The sequence below is a fragment of the Panthera pardus genome, unplaced genomic scaffold (genome assembly GCF_024362965.1).
Source record: "Panthera pardus isolate Hobbes unplaced genomic scaffold, ASM2436296v1 HiC_scaffold_11, whole genome shotgun sequence".
Lineage (NCBI taxonomy): Eukaryota > Metazoa > Chordata > Mammalia > Carnivora > Felidae > Panthera > Panthera pardus.
The window spans coordinates 25,879,378-25,893,674 of record NW_026526666.1 but is presented as its reverse complement, the minus strand read 5'-3'; the positions used below and the strand labels follow the sequence as shown (position 1 = coordinate 25,893,674).

The 14,297-nt window shown below is 42.6% G+C and overlaps 1 long non-coding RNA gene across 1 annotated transcript in view; it reads left to right on the top strand.

The window, feature by feature from the left end:
* Window positions 1–10,056: 10,056 nt before the first annotated feature.
* LOC109271888 (uncharacterized) overlaps window positions 10,057–14,297 on the top strand; it is a 64,868-nt gene continuing 60,627 nt past the window's right edge. The window contains exons 1-2 of the long non-coding RNA XR_008418523.1: window positions 10,057–11,329; window positions 12,687–12,795. This is a non-coding gene — a long non-coding RNA (uncharacterized LOC109271888). The remainder of the gene's footprint in view (window positions 11,330–12,686; window positions 12,796–14,297) is intronic.

The window sequence follows — 14,297 nt, the reverse complement described above, 5'->3', positions numbered from 1 at the left end:
GCTCTTAAGAAATGTATAGCCTAACAGAAAAGACAGATATAAGCACCTAATTAAATAGATGATGAATGGCATAGCATAAGCATGTACTTGCACAGAAGAACGTGGTCATGCAGAGAAAGATTAACTAATATCAAGGAGTGAGAGAGAGGGGATGGCAAATGAGAGCCTGAGGTTCCAGAAAAGAAAGGCTAGTCATAGCTGTTATTGAACACGCAGTATTCTAGATACTGTGCCAAGTGCTTTCTGTGTCTTCCCCTAGTTAGTCTCCGGGGTAGGTTATATTCTTATTATGCTCCTTCTAGGAGTCCACTGTGGCATAGGGAAGTTAGGTAACGTGTCCACAGCCACACAACTACCAAGTGAGGAAGCTGGGATTTGAACCCAGGACGATCGACTCTAGAGCAAACTCTAGACCCCTGCCTAGGAGGTGTGTAGCGGGAGGGTCTTGCGAAGGCATTCTAGGCAGTGAACGCAGCTGTACGCAGGCAGGAAGATAGGATACAGTCTAGCAAGTTTGGGAAACCTCCAGCAAGAGGCCCGAGAGTACATGGTAATCGGAGCAAGAAGAGATTGGAGAGGAAAGCTGGCAGGGGCCAGATCTGGGGAGAAGGGAAGCTAGCATTTGTGCGATGGCTTTTCACTGGGGGTCGCCTCTCGCTCCGCCCCGTCACCAAACTCCAAACAATACTTAAAATGTTTCATCACGTCGTCGAATGAGCCATTTGGGCACACTTGCCAAACAACTGAGCATTCCAGTTTCCTCGAATGGAGTGGAAAGAATTACTTGAAAGTGTGCGAGCAGACCCTGGTTTCACGCGCCGGCACCCTTGCCCGGTGCATTCTGTTTAATGCACCCATCTGCTGGTGAGGCGGTGGCTTTCAGATGAGCTGAGGTCAGTGTTCCTGAGCCCTCGGAAAGGGACCAGTCATGAAAGGATAAAGCCCACGCAGAGGCTCGGATGTGTAGTGCAGTGGGCGAAGCCAGATTCTGCTAAAATAGGAATAAGTTAAAACACGCACACTGTGAAGCATTTGTCTGGTTAAATAATTTAACAGGTCTCGCCTTCCTGCTTCAGTCAGTTTGAACAGAAATGATTCTCTTGGGGCTTCTCCTTGTGAACATCATCAGACTAATCATGTGGAAGCCTGCCTGGTGCCAGTTGGATTGGGGGAGAGAGAGTGGGTGCCTGGTGGTCCTGGTGATGATGGGAAAGGAGGCAAGGCAAAGTATACCTTTGGGGAAAATGCAAACTTTTCTTGCCCGCGGAGTGTGTGTGTTAGTATTCAGAGACTGTTGGCCCATTGTTTGCGACTCCAGCTTTCTCAGCAGAATGCGTGGCAGATGGCTTACATTTGCATTAGCCTTCTGGAGAAGGAATTCGCTACCAACAACAGAAGCTGCAGCTTTTCTTTTCAGAATTTACAACAAATTGGCCAGAATGGCAATTTAAAAAAAAACATTAGCATCACTATTTCCACATTCCCTTTCTGAATAGGGTAAATGATTCCCTCTCCAACTGTGTCATTTGCACTCCCCCCCCCCAAATGTTTATTAAAATGATTTAGGTATTTCATTATGCAAAATGACTTTTATAAAAAGACCTTTCTTTTTGCCCCACAGTCACACATAATTTCTTTTGTCACTTGTTATAGAGTGGAGTTATGTGAAGCTAGGACATATTATTTGTTCTAGTCTGTATTGGATAATTTATTACATTAAGAAACCAATAATTTTCAAATATAATCAGATTTAAGTTTTTAATAAGATTCATCTTCCCATTCACACTTGCTTAATTTAAGGATATTAAATCTGCTCAGGAACGAGCTGCCTCTCAAAGCCTTGTGTGCCCATTAAAGGGCTTTATTCCTGATGTGTTAATAGGATTTAATTACATTACCGTCTTCATGCAGAGTCACAGTGCAATAGTTAACCGTGATAAGCCAAGCAAACAACCGCCTGAAAAGGAAGTGGTGCATGGTGGTTGGTTTATCGGCTTAGAAAATCAAGACGATTATTATTTTAAAATTGATGGTTGCATGCATTTGCATCATGTTTGGTTCAAATGGTGGAGAGAACAAACTTTCTTTTCCTTTAAAAAGAAAATCACTTAAAAGGCCACCCACATAAAAGGTGAACAATAAACACTTAACAGAAAGTACTTAATTGCCATTTATCTTTTGAATTGCAATGAGATTTTTACTATCTACTATAAAGAGATTGGTTTCAACAGTTTATCCTGCTATTCTTTTGTCTTTTTGACAATCACATCCATGATTTGGGGTTCAGAATAATAGCTGTGTTCATTGTTAAAAAGTAATGATTTTAAAATTGCTCTTTTATCCTGTCTTAAACTTTTTTTTTTCCTGTTCCTGACCTTGCCCCAGCACCAATTCCTGGGTCCCCCAGTTAGTTTAATGACAGATCACAGAGCTTGGGGATTCTATGGCCTGACAAGAGAAGGCGCCTGGATACATCCCTCAGTAAATCTTGTCAATTTCTCCATCAAGATCATTTGCATTGATTGGAAGTGTTGACTTCTGTGAATTTCCGTTTCGTGTGAACTTGACAGAACTCAGTACTTTTTGCTCGTCACAGATGCCTGTGAAATAGAAGAATGATTTTTAGAGCATTCCAATGAATGAAAAAGAAAAAAAAGAGAAAGAACCTGGCAATATGTTATCTGGTTGAACTTTTCACTTCCAAAGTGATTGACAATTTCTGCACATTTTCATGAGACATCACAGACCTGGCAAACAAAATTTGAGATGGTATACAGTCTTGTTTTACTCTATTAAAAGTTGTTATGGAGATAGGGGGGAAAAGTATGAAAAGGCACCAGAGCTAATTTCTTTTTTAAGTTTATTCATTCTTGAGAGCAAGAGAGACAGAGTGGGGGGGGGGGGGGGTGGGAGGGGCAGAGAGAGAGGAAGACACAGAATCCTAAGCAGGCTCCAGGCTCTGAGCTGTGGGCACAGAGCCCGACACGTGGCTCAAACTTAGGAACCGTGAGATCATGGCCTGAGCCGAAATTGGACGCTTACCCAACTGAGCCACTCAGGCACCTCTGCACCAGAGCTAATGTTTTTTAAAAGTCACTTTCTACCTTGATCTGTCAGGATGATATTTCTGATGCCACTTTTTTCCTGAGCTATGTTGGTGGGAGGTGGAGAGAATGGGAAGAGAGCTCTGCCCACGCCATTGTTCAGCTTCTCTCCGAGCCATCCACTTTGATCTCTTCCATGTATCGGGATTTTGTATACATTTTTAAAGAAGCTCCACTTTTCAAAAAAGTTTGAAAATCAAAGAACACTACTTTCTGTTCATCCCTCAGCTCATTTATTTAACATTCCTTAAATTGTCAATTACTGCATGTTCCTGCCATGTTCTTCTCAGACGTTGTGGTCCACCGTGGGAATACAAAAGTGAGTGAGAAATCTCCTTATCTTCAAATATATCTAACTACATTATAACCAAGCTGGAGAGATAGAAGATATGAATGCAGAATACTGTAATATTCCTAACTAAACGAAGTATAGTTTCTGCCATTCTAGCAGATCTTAATAGTACTTCATAAAATATTAATGTACTTTATTTACATAGTTAATTATATACACAGTTAATATTTTCTCAGAGTTCACACTTAATGAATCTAACTTGAATGAATCCATAAGAGGACAATGAACAGCTGTGCACACTCCTATAGCTTTCAGAAACCATAAGCAGATACTGTCAAAAGGCTCTGTGACTTGGTGGTTACTGAGAGGCAACCAAATAGAAGACTATGTTAATCATAATTACGATTTTAAAAGTTAGACCACACAGAACAAAGGGCCTGTGGAGTAGGAGGCCGGCGTACAAGTTCAGGGCTGAGCAGCACCTTTTTCCTTCGCTGTGTTCCTCCACGTTGATTACAGCCCTACAGTTATTCACATCTCATGTGTCTGAATGATTACCCTCCAGCGTCTTGCCCCAAGCTTTCAATCATTGTTTTCTTTTTTCTGTTCATCTTCATCTCCCTGGAGCTTCCTTTTAGTGTTGTAGTTCCCTCGTTACTCCTCTAACGTTCAAGTAGCATCTCTTCTGAGATTCTCGTAGAGCACACATGCGCATGCGCTCTCACACACACATCCGTAGTTGCACAACGGTGGAGAGGTAAAGAAAGGCCGTGTCCTATGTGGCCAGTGAAAAGTTGTTTGGTGTGGTTGAAGTGCAGGCGCAGTAGGGGGAGAAAAGGGTGGGGGATTGCCAGGGGCTAGCGCTGGTGGTGGTGACACAGGTGCACTGGCCTGCAGGTGGAAGAGAATTCTGGATTCAGAGTTTGGCAACAGGAGCTACAGCTGTACCTTGATTTTCAGAATAGTCATAGCTCTGGAAAAGTAAAGTGAATTTCTAAATCTCTTTAAATTGTTTACATATTAAAATTATTAGAGTCCTTTCTTTGGAGAAAAATTTGGTCTTAATGTATTGTAAAATGATACTTAAAGCCTATTGATGTCTACTTGTCCTTTTCTTCTTTAAGGCCCAGTTCTATGTGAATCTCCACATTTTCCCAATGTGTTTTACTTCCTCTGAAGTTTTGTGGTACTAGTCAGATGCCATCTTTGTAATCTATTTTTTAAAATACTATTGAAAAAGTTATCAAAAACCTGTATATTAAACTATAAGGATAACCACATGTCCTCTCTCGGTTTATTTCCTTTTCTGGGGGAGGGTACTGTTCATTGACTTTGTTGTCTATCAATAATTAAGGGCTCGAACTATGTGAAGTTATACATTGACTTGTGGGTTTGTAGGTAGATGGTTTGCTAGAAATCATCTTTGTTAAGCAGATAAGGTAACCGTAAAGGTTTTGGTTTGGTGCCTTACAGGGCACTAACCAGTTCTGTATCTAATTTAACAAACTGTTTTAACAGCCTTTTATTAAATTTCCAATGCTCTTTGAATCAGTTTACCAACTTACAGTTTTCCTCATTCACTCATGAGCTCGATACATCCTTTCACGTGCATTCATTCTGTTTTGTAGGAGAGTCATGTTTTCAGCTTTTTGGGCGAATAGTATACTTTGATAATATAATCATAAATACTTTATAGGCTTTAAAAGACTAAAATACCAGAACTTGAATATTGTCAATGCCATCAGAGCTGGTTTACGAGTCATTTCACATGATAGCTTTGACTCATTTCGATCTAAAATCATACTTTATGGCTGGATCATCCTCCTTGGTTAGTAGATATCTTTGTATAGTATTCATTTGTTTTTGTTTTTTTTTTACCTCCTAAATCCAAACCTTTCAAAAGGATGGGTGGGAATTTGTTATCACTGAGGATACATGGGAAAACAGCAGTGATATAGGATCTGCTGGAAGTTATAAAATAGGACTTTCTTAAATGCTTTTCTTTAAAGGTGGCATTTGGGAATACATCTACAGCTTTCCAGCCAACTACTCAGGGTTTAGTTCAATTCAACTAACTTTTATTGGGCATTTACTCTGGACCAGGCACTGTGAATGGGCCCTGGGGTATAAAGATGAATGGGTTGTAGCTGTGGGCTTCACATATTTATAGCAGAACGTGATGAGAACAACAGTGTATATATATATCCAAGTTCCATTACAGAGGAGAGAATTGGTTCCATCTCTAGGTATTAAGGAGTGACGTTTGGATTTCTTTCCAGGATAAACTGGTGTTCCTCAAGCTGACATGTTTGGGGGAAGCAAATGTTCAAGTACAGTATTAAGGAGCTTGGCATTTTTGGAATTGGATGTGGTTTAGCATGACCGGAGCTTCAAGTTCAGTGTGGAGAGATGGGAGAGAAGAGGCATGGAGTGAGAAGGAGTTGGCCCACTGAGGACCTGTGGAGGGCTTTAAACAATGTATTGTCCCCTGTTGTTGCTGTAACAAATCTCCACGAATTTAGTGGCTTAAAGCACTAAATATATTCTCTTACAGCCTGGGGGTAAGAACTCCAAACTCTGCTGGTAGACCACCTCATTCCTTCTGGAGGCTCGAGGGAAGAATCTGTCTCCTTGCCTTTTCCAGCTTCTAGAGGCTGCCTGCATCCCTGGGCTGGTGTGCTACCCTCCACCCCCATCATTCCATTGCCTGGTTCTGTTGTCAAGTTATCTTCTCTGACTCTGACCCTCCTGCTTCCCTCTTCTAATAACCCTTGTGATTACCTTGGGCCCAACTGGGTAATTCAGGATAATAATCTTCCCATCTCAAGATCCTTAACTTAATCACATCTGTAAAGTCCATTTTGCCTTGTGAAGTTACATATTCACAGGTTTCAGAGATTGGGATGCGGACATCTTTGTGAGGTCATTACTCAGCCTGCCGCGAGCATTGTATCATTTTGGGAAAACCATTTGAAGATTATGAACAGATGATGTACTGATAGAAGTGATTCTCAAATTTTAGCGTGCAGGAGAATCAACTGGGGTGTTTATTAAAAGTGCAGGTGGTTCTCATTCAGTATCTCTGGGGTGAGTCTGGGAGCTGCAGTCTGAACAGGCATCCAGATGATTCTGATGCAAATGGTTTCAGAATTACTCCTTGGGAGACGCTATTCTGATGTATGGACAGATAACAGACTAGAGAGGAAAAGGACAGCAAGACCTGTGGATAGACTAATGCAGTAGCACACAGTAGAGGGTGAATACGTTGTTAATTATTAACAAAAACCTTTCCAAACAAACCTCTGGGACACAGTATAGTGTGTCCATTAGGTGCAAATGCGATGGACTTAGATCTAGTTCTATCACACCTGTCACTGTGGCAAGTTACTTCATTTTTTAAGTCTCAATTTCTTTACCTGAAAATGGAAATAATAACATCTATCTTGTATGGTGGGTTTGAGGATTAAATATGTGTCGGAAAAGCACTCGGCTCAGTGCCTGGCAAATAGTAAGCACTCATGAATAATGACTATTGTTGGAAGTATCATTATATCTAAAGGACGGATGTTATTTCTTAGTAAAATGCTCAATTTAATTCTAAAATGAATGCAGACTATCTGTGGGTTATTTGTCCGTTACAACCTTATCCAAAGTTAGATGGAAAACAGAAAAACAACAACAACAACAACAACAACAACAAAACCAGGAAGAGGCCCCTCTGAACAGAGAGTCAGCCCATCTTGCTTTTAAATTTATAAGCCATTCCTCAGGACATGTTCCTCTTTGGTTCTACAGATGCTGTTTTCTAGCACTTTGTGGGCCCAGAGGTAATGATCGGTCTAAAGCAGAGGATGTAGAAACAGCAGAGGCAAAACATCAAATGCAACAGAGATTGAGGAGCCCTTAGGAGAGACCACTTGTTAGAACACACATGTGGAAATAATGGAAAATTCCACCTGTCAAAATATTGGAAGCAAGGAAATTTGATAAAATAGGACTCTGGGTTCAGAAACTCCTCTACTTATAAACTTGTAGAGAATGTTAGGACCTTTCGGAGAAGTGAAAACACAATTTATCTCAGAAGGAAAGATGGCCAGCTTTGCCAGCCAGGTGATTTTACCGGTCACACATAGGCACTACAAAGATGGGAAGCAGAGTGTTCCTCTGTGTTTATGAATACATGGATTTAGGAATAAGATTTTCAGCACTAACCTGTGATCAGGTAGAGGAGCTTCTGTTTCTTGATTCCAACGGAGTCCCCGTTTTATTAATTTAGTGATGAAAAATTCCCCTGAAGAGAGTTTCTGTATAATGAAGTAAATACATGTGCCTGCTGAAGAAGGGTGGGGAGCTCAGATTGTGTCGGGGGATGCGAGCAAAGTGAAACCCCTGGCGGCAGATGGTATCGCCCCCCCCACCCCTTCTCTTCATTCCTGCAGTCAGCCCTACAGATGATGAATACTGGACATCACTGTGGCAGAATGGATAAGAATGGAAAAGTGCAAGAAAACCGTATAGGTGTGTGCACTCAGATTAGGCTAATGTTGGTAGCCCAGTTGGTAGAACACTATTTGTTAGAAGAGCAAAGCGATCACCTATATGGAAGTCCAAGGGACTGTTTAACTTATTTAACATAAGAAATTGCTTTCAGGTGTGAACCACCTGTTAACATTTGAATAATCGCTATACAATGACTATTGACAATTATGCTTAGCTCTTTAAGGTTAGTCCTTAAAGGGCCAGTACTTGCCAATTTTTGTTAATGTAGTTACAAGACTGCATTTTGAACTATATTAAAACCATATGTTTGGGGAAATATTTACACAGTTCCATTAGAAATAGTGTGATTGTACTGAATTATCCCATTTTACAGATGAAGAAATTGAAGAACTGATAATTAGCCTGCTCAAGATCCTATTGTAAGTTTGAGACTAGTAGAACCCTAGACAGGGAAAGGGAGACAATCCAAATAACATTTTCTAACAGTGAGCACATCAGAACTTTAGCAGTGAATATCCATGAGTTAGCATCTTTAAACCATAGCAGAAAAGTGGCTTTACCTGTCTTTTTTAATTAAAAAAAATTTTTAATGTTTATTTTTGAGAGAGAGAGAGACAGAGCATGAGCAGGACAGGGGCAGAGAGAGAGAGAGGGAGACACAGAATCCGAAGCAGGCTCCAGGCTCTGAGCTGTCAGCACAGAGCCCGATGCGGGGCTGGAACCCACGAACCATGAGATCATGACCTGAGTTGAAGTCGGACACTTAATCAGCTGAGCCACCCAGGCGCCCTACCTGTCTTTAGTTAACCAGTAAATGCTCCTGAAAGACTTTAAGATACATTTATGGTATTGAGCTTAGGCAAGAAATCCAGAAAGAGAATATTCAGCAAGATGTATCCCCAGCGAAAGGAGGGTACATGTCAGTTTGGCAAATTTTGAACAGCTGGTTCATCGAGATTTCTGTTTCTGGTGAACGGAATATCTCCTCTCTTTTCTCTCTCTTTAACCAAACTCCTCTCTCTACTGCTGATGTTGCTTTTTGATATTTCTCTGTTCATTTACACCTCACCACAGGGCAGAGAGGGAAGATAGGTGGGAATCAGTATGGGTCATGGGTTAAACCTCTAATTACAGTTCTTAAGGGGACTGGAGGAAAGGAGGGTAAAACAAGGTGTGGGAGTTATTTGTTGTTCTGTGTCCCTCCTCCCGTCCCTGGTGCCATCCGTCAAGTTGTTCAGACAAGGCCTCTGGAAGTGTAGCAGAGCTGAGCTGAAATGTAAGTCAGACAAAGATGAGGTGTCTCTTTTCTGCTTAGAAGTATTTTCCACTGGAACACTGAATTCACATTGCAAAGAAAAAAGCAAAATGTTTTAAACAGACATAGTAATATTGTTTTATCTTGGCAAATGTTCTAGTGCGTGTATATGCACACACTTGTAACATGTTCTCTGAATATATTTTTGGTGATTTATGGGAACAGATGGAGATGTGATCCATGTGTGTTTTGTTTGGATAAATTGGTGTTAAGACTTCAGTTTTGGCCATCACTGCCCAGCACTGCTTTTCTCCCTAATTAAAACTTAGACGGCAGTCAAGAATTAGATGAACAATATTTTTCCTTGTAGAACTGGAGATACCTGCTGATCTTGACTTCGGTAAAGTCTTGCCTGCTTTTATCATTTTCCATGGACAGATGATGCCAAACGAAGTTAGTTAACTGTTTTAGTTGTTTGACAATACTGTTTGGAGGAGTTTGATGAGAAAAACAACAAATTCCTGATTGTCTAAAATGTCTAGAAAATAGCTCTGTCTTCTTCCCATCCTCTGTCCCCTCCCTCCTTCCATTCCTTCTTTCCACAGACATTTGTTAAGTACCTACTAAATGCCAAACATATGTACTATGCACTGCTGATGCAGTCATAAATAAGATAAATACGGTTTCTGCCACCCTGGCATTTGCAGAAATTAATTATTTTAAGTGCATAAGTAATTAGTTGAATGGAATTATGATACATGTTATCAGGAAAGTTTGGGGTGCTGGGGGGAATATAAGACAGCAGAGCAGGGGCCTCCTCTCTGGTCTTGGGGAGTCCTGAGAGATTTATGATGTCACAAAGGAAGTGACATTTAATCTGGGTCTCAGGGGAACCCGGGTGAGGGGCTGGGCCAGGTGGCCTGACAGGTTGTGTGCAAGGAAGAGCGGTCCAGGGATAAAGGATGGCTGGCGTACGCGGTCTCTGAGGTGGGGGAAAGCTTGGCTCGTCCAAGGAATGGCAATGGCATGAAGACGGCGAGCGGGAGAGGAGTGGCTGTTTGGACCGGGTGGTCGGATGCACCCCATCACGGCGGCTCTCTGCCCCAGTGCTGTGCAGGCCTAGAAGATCTCAGGAGCGCTGGGGAGTCTCATGCAACAGTGACGGCACCAGCGTGCTGCTCTTCAGGGCTGGACCTGCTTCTGTGTGGAGAATGAATTAGGGGACGGGCAGGAGAAGATTTAGGGGACCAGACAGGAGGCTCTTTAACTGCAGAGGGTGAGAGGTAACTGGCCGAGACGGGCAGTTGTGGAGGTGGATGAAAAGTGGGTGACTGTATTCAAAATCTGGCTGGGCCCTGTGATTGCTCAGGTGGGTGGGTGAGGCCAAGTGGCCGCCCAGGATGACTCCAGCCTTTGTCCAGCGTCCTGTCTTTGGACCGGAATGAGCACAGCGAACATCCCTTTCATCGTCTCAGGTTTTACCTGCCTTCCTCTTTGTGGAAGTAAGGAGTAGGGTGCCTTGCAGGTCTTCAGACAACTCTCTGTCCTGGCCACCTTCCTTGCTTTCACAGAGAGGGGACAGATGCCATCGCGGCCTCTTCATCTGGGGTTTCAAGTCATCACTGGTCAGCTTCCTTGGCATCGGCTCCTCTGTCACTTCCTTTCTCCTCTACCAGCCTTTTCCCTCTATGTCCCCTTCTTCAGCCTGGAGCCATCTGTTACTTAGCTCCTTAATTTGGGTCATTTAAGTTATGAATCTTCCAGGGGTCACACATGCGTCTTTGAGTCAGGCCCTTAGATTTCCTTCCTCCCCTTTGTCTATGTCCTCCCCACAGGGACACCTCCAAAAGAGCGTATGCCTGTATCTCACATCAGGCCACAGTCATGGCCTTTCTCTGCAAAGTAGTGTGCAAAACACTCTTGTCAATCAAATCTTTTAGAAATATATGTTTCTGAGGTATCCTTGTAAGGAATCATTTTGTAAAATGAATAATCCTTCTGTCCTAATCGCTGGATTTCCCACTCTGCCTTGCCTCTTCCTCCGTCTTGAGTGTGAAGGCTCTGTGCTCCACGCTGGGCTGTGTGGAAGAAACGTTCATGGTCTGTGTCCACAAGAAGCCGAGGGTCTCATGCTGGCTTCTGCAGGGCAGTCCCTCCATATCCTGCACACCTGCATCGGTAAGCTTGGCCCAGCATCAGACGCACCGTCGCCGGCAGCTGACGGTGGCATGCTTGAGAGCTTGGGGTTGGCAGAGAATAAAGATGGCGACGGAATGAGAAGGGAGGGAAAGAGTGGATGGCAGACTTTAAGACACACGTGAGACGCCTGCAGGGAAATCCCAGAACTATCTGGGGGGACTTTGAGGAGTAAGTAAGAGTGGGCGGGGGCCAAGTCAGAGGGATACTGTTTGCTGACTGACACCACCCAATTGTATCGCCTGGCTGATGAGTCCAGGGAACATGGTTTGTGGAAGGTGAAATTACCAGTGGAAGAATACTAAGCACAGGTTACATTATTGACTTGAATCTTTTCAGGCGGTGCTCTGCAAGTGGGATTCTGAGTTAAATGTGGATTCTGACTCAGTAGAGCTGGTGTTTGGGGCTGGGGTATTATAATGCTGCATCTGATGAGCTGCTGGTCCTGGGGCCTCACTTTGAGTAGCAAGGCTCTCTAAGTTAAAGAATATAAATTGTATGTAGGGAGACTTGGTGCAAATCTTTGATCAGAAGCCTGGGATGGCAGAAACGTCCAAGAGATTGTTTCTCAACTTGTAGTGCTCTAGGATACCAGAAGTGTGTAGCTTTGGAGTCAGTCTGGTCTGAACTTTAGCGCTGGCATTCAGTACTGTGTGACCTTTGTGAGTTATCTAACCTTGTATGGCCTTGGTCCCATCATCTGTAAAATAGAAACCTCAAAAAAAAAAAAAAAAAAAGAAAAGAAACCTCATAATAGTGCTTATTTCATAGGGGTTGTTGGTTACATTACTTAGTTGGAAGAATCGGGGTTAAATAAAGTAAAGCTGGTATCCTTGCTGCAGGACTTATCAGAACCTTTAATGTGCAAAAGTGATGCTCCAAGAAGGAGATATAAGTGATGTTTCCCAAACTGGCTTGACCATTGAACTTCTGATTTTCTTGGAGCCTTTCGTGGGCCTCTGGAACTTCTCTTTTAGGAGCATTGATCTGGTGGCAGACAGAAACATGAGTTCATTTGGGAAAGACTGTGGCTGGAGAATTCTCCAGGACCTGAGTCTGGCAAGAAGGGGGGCAGCAGAATGTCCAGGTGTTGAGCCACTGAGGCAGTGGTGTGGGGTAGAGAGGAAGGAGTGGTCAGAAAAACACACTCTGAGGTTGACTCAGGCTGGAGACTTGTTAGACATGAGGGTTAGAGGGAAGGAGAAGTCATGTAAGATTCTTTCCCACCTAGAGAGAAACAGAAGGCCAGGGGAGAGTGCCATGTGTTTAATTTTCCATCCTGATTTAAATTCTGCTGCTTCTTGCCCACAAACTAACAGCATGCCTCTTGAGTCTCTAGGGCATTTTACAGTAAAGCCACATATTTTCTGAAGCTGGGTCAAGATTGAGCATATGAAATTCCTCAAGTGTGAAATTCTACTTAACCCCATTAATGCTTATAACCCTGAGTAGGTATTGTTTATAATTCACTTCTAGTTAACCAGTGGGTATTTACGTTTGCCAAATCTTTGCAGTTTCATCTCAAACTGCTTTATTTTAGGGGAGGAGATTTGCCTTCCTGTCAAAAAGCTGAGAAGAACCAGCCTCCCCCTCCTACTCCTACGGTTTGCACATTTGTCTATAACTCGTGTGTGTGTGTGTGTGCACTTGCGAGCATGTGTGTGTGTGTGTGTGTGTGCGTGTAATAGTACTCTGAATTGCATTATACTTAGGATAGTCACACCTTCATTGATAAGAGCCTCTACAGTTTACCAAAGGTTTTGACATAACGATCTCATTTTATTCTGACAAACCATGAAATGGGTATTATTTAGCATATCTGTTATTTTCCCTTATGAGGTGAAGGAAAGTGGGAATGGTATACAGTTGCATAGGCCGATCTATAGATACTTTCCTTCCCCTGGGAATTTTCTCCAGCTTTCATATAGAGCTTTCATACACGGTTGGTACTGAAAATACTAAAGCAATTACTTGAATTACAAGGATAAACCCATTTACGTGTAAGTGCAGTTACTGAACCGTGCTCCCAGTCTAAAGAGCCTGGTTGAAATGCAGCTGGAATCACGTTAGCTCCCTCGTTCCTGCTCCCCAGTAAACCTGCTACCGTGGCTTCATTGAAACACACCCCCCACCACACATACGAACACAGGCTGATAATAAACTCACATGAGTCAGTGTTCACTTTAGGTTTAAAAATTTTTCAATGGCCTTTGACTTTCTCTAAAGTAATAACTGTAGTTAATATTTTAGAATCACTTGATAAAAGTCCAAGATATAAATCTTTTTGAGTGGCCATTCAAGAGCACTCCAGGATGAATGTGAAGCTCTGCATTTTCTGCAGATGGAGAACTCTGTTTTGGCCACCACCTAGATTTTAATTAGTGAAAGTCTCTCATCGCACTTTCAACACTGATTTAGAAATCAAGCTTTCAGATTCTGTTCAGCATTGATCAGTAAAAGCCACTGCTCGTGGCACATTTATTTCACTTTGTGTTGAATCCTCTGAACTCTTCTGTGAGGCTAGGATTTGTGCCTCATTTTCAGAAGAAGAAACTGCGGCTCTGAGAGATGAAGCAACCAAGGAGGAGTGCATTTGCACCGACCCCACAGCCTGCATCTCCCACTAGCTTGTGGGGCTGACAAATGCTGTTTGAGATTTTTGTCTAGAGAGTTTAGGTTACCTAGAAACTCGGAAATATTGCAAAACATCCGATTTAACTTTCACTCTTTATAGTCTGTCATTTCTTTTTGTCTTCTACAAAAGGGAAGGAGAAAACAAATCAAGGGTTGAATTGCTGATGATAATTTAATCTTTTAGTTTTAATGAAGAGCTTGGCTGTGGCTTTTGATCTGTAAACATAGTGGACAAATATACACATACAACAGCCAGGATGTGGAATTGAAAGAGACCGTGCCGGTTGAGGGGTCTAGGCGACTGCTGAGGTGCCCT